Source organism: Raphanus sativus, unplaced genomic scaffold (assembly GCF_000801105.2).
Source record: "Raphanus sativus cultivar WK10039 unplaced genomic scaffold, ASM80110v3 Scaffold0303, whole genome shotgun sequence".
NCBI lineage: Eukaryota > Viridiplantae > Streptophyta > Magnoliopsida > Brassicales > Brassicaceae > Raphanus > Raphanus sativus.
In genome coordinates, this window is record NW_026615623.1 from 44,234 (window position 1) to 46,629 (window position 2,396).

The 2,396-nt window shown below is 36.6% G+C and overlaps 1 pseudogene; it reads right to left on the bottom strand.

Moving 5' to 3' along the window:
* Positions 1-983: 983 nt before the first annotated feature.
* LOC130501834 (probable protein phosphatase 2C 71) lies at positions 984-1,657 on the bottom strand (annotated as a pseudogene).
* Between the last annotated feature and the right edge of the window lie 739 nt (positions 1,658-2,396).

Sequence of the window (2,396 nt, forward strand, 5' to 3'; positions counted from 1 at the left end):
TTAATAAGGTTACATCATGCTAAAAAAGGAGTGACTAGTTCAGCAATTTAAAAAAAAAAGTTTTACGGGTTTTGATCTTAAACAAGGTGGAGGATGAGATTGAGAAAAGTAGAAGCAGCAGAGGTCATGATGAGGATGTTTCGTTATGGCTGAAAGGGAAGGGACAATACAAAAAGGTGTTCTCATCAAAGGGGACTTGGGAACTTATAGAGGGAAACACCAACTCTGTCACTGGGACAATTTAGTGTGGTTCAAGTATGCAACGCCAAAAATTTTGTTCATCTTATGGATGGCACTGAAAGGAAGACTTGCAACTGGGGACCGGATGAGATACTGGGATGGGAATACAAATTTGGCTTGTGTTCTGTGCAATGAACCTTTGGGAACTCTCGAACATTTGTTCTTTGTGTTCCTACTCTGCTCAGGTTTGGGAAGATTTGATGAAGGGTATCTTCAAGGATCAATTCACAGTGAGATGGGAAGTGTTATTGAGAATTATGAGAGATTCGACAAGAGGATAAGATGCAGCTATTTATCATTAAGTCCATGTTTCAAGCGGCTGTTTACATGATATGGAGAGAGCGTAATCAAAGACTCCAGCAGCTTCTTTTGATAAAAACATGAGAAACAAGCTTTTCTTAGTTCAGAGAAAAGGTGACAGCATAATTGGGAAGGGGATGCAATATTGGTTTCATAAGAGATAGTCAGTTACTATTTCTTTGAGATTTTGAAAATTTGGATGTTATAGAAGGGGAAGGGGGTAGACTGAGTTTACATTTGAGTAAAAGATTAGGAAAGGTCATCTTTTTCTTTTAAATTAAATTTAACATTTAATTAAAAAATAAATAAATAGAACATCAAAAAAAAACAGGGTAACAAAAACAAACGTACATGAAGGACATAACTTAGTCGAGAAAAACCTCGAGACGCATTTCTCAAAAAAAAGAAAAGAGATCATTTTGAAGTTAGTGTTGACATTTTAGTTAGTGATAAGAGGGAAGGCTACTTGCCTTGCTTGTTGTGGAGTCGCTGTGAACTGGAGTTGAGTTTTGATTCTTTTCACCTATCGATCCGCTCTGTTCTGAGGAGGTGGTGTGAGTTGCTTCAATGGCCTCAGCTTCCACTGGCTTCTGATTATCAACGGTCCGGTCCAAATTGTTGTGTGCTATGATGTGCCCTTGACTAGGTTGTTTGCCAGAGCTCTTAGACTCTGATGCGCTCTGAATTGTCTTTTGGTCCGAGCTGATTCGACCTGAATCGTCGCTTCTAGCTTCAACCTCAGCATTACAGTCCAAGTGCACTGCGGTACGGTCTTGCCTGGTTTGTTTGGTTGACATCTTGTGGTCTAAGTCATCTCTAACTGCGGTTTGCTCTTGGTTCGCTTCGTAACATGAGCTAGAGTGTGTTGAGGATATGTCGGAATCTTTGATATTAGCAGTCTTGCTCTCTAGAAAGCGAACGACAACACATGTGATATTATCAGCACTTCCTCTCTTTATTGCTTCACCCACAAGTTTCTTAGTGGACTCCTCTGGCTCTTCAACCTCTTTCACCACTGCAACAGCTTCCTACAAAGAGATCTCAATCATTGATGATGGAAGCAAGATTTATATCATTAATTAACAAACCTCGTTGGAGAAAACATCCCATAGTCCATCGCTGGCAAGGATCAGAAACTCAAGAGAATCATCAATCTTCCTGCATGCATGCATGAAGGAGAAGACATGAACTTTAAACACATAAGTAGATGTGTTCGAGGTAGATAGAATTATATGTACCTGAATCTCTGGATCAGCAATAACATACTTGATGTAGTAAGGGAAATGGGTGGGGCACGTGCCACACACTACTCTTTAGATACTTTTTATGCAACTGAGGGTACAATGAGAATTGGGTAGCTAATTTGGTCCTAAAAGGAAAAATGTGCCCCACCTAGCCAGCCAGCCCAAGTTTGAAGCCTTGAGTTGTTGCATTTGTTTTTTTCGCATTTCTGTTCTTTTTTCTACACATTTTAATTATTATTCCATAAAATATTTTATTTTGATATTACTACCTAAAACTATTTTTTTTATTAACTGTTTATTTTCTTAATATGAGAAATTCTAATTTGCCATAAACTTGATGCTATTTTTTTCAAATTTACTTTTAAAAAATGGCTAGTTAGTTTCGTACATACTAATTCTTTCATGAAAATGACTAAACTAACTCAATTAAATAATTTACAAAATTTAAGAAATTTATCTCTTCCCTTAAATACTAAACCATAAACAGTAATCTATAAATTCAAATGCTAAGGTATTTTTAACTGAAAGTATTTTGAAAAATGGTAGTCAACTTATAGTATTTCAATGACTTTTTAATGTTGTTTTTCTAAATAAAAACTCACAATTTATTAA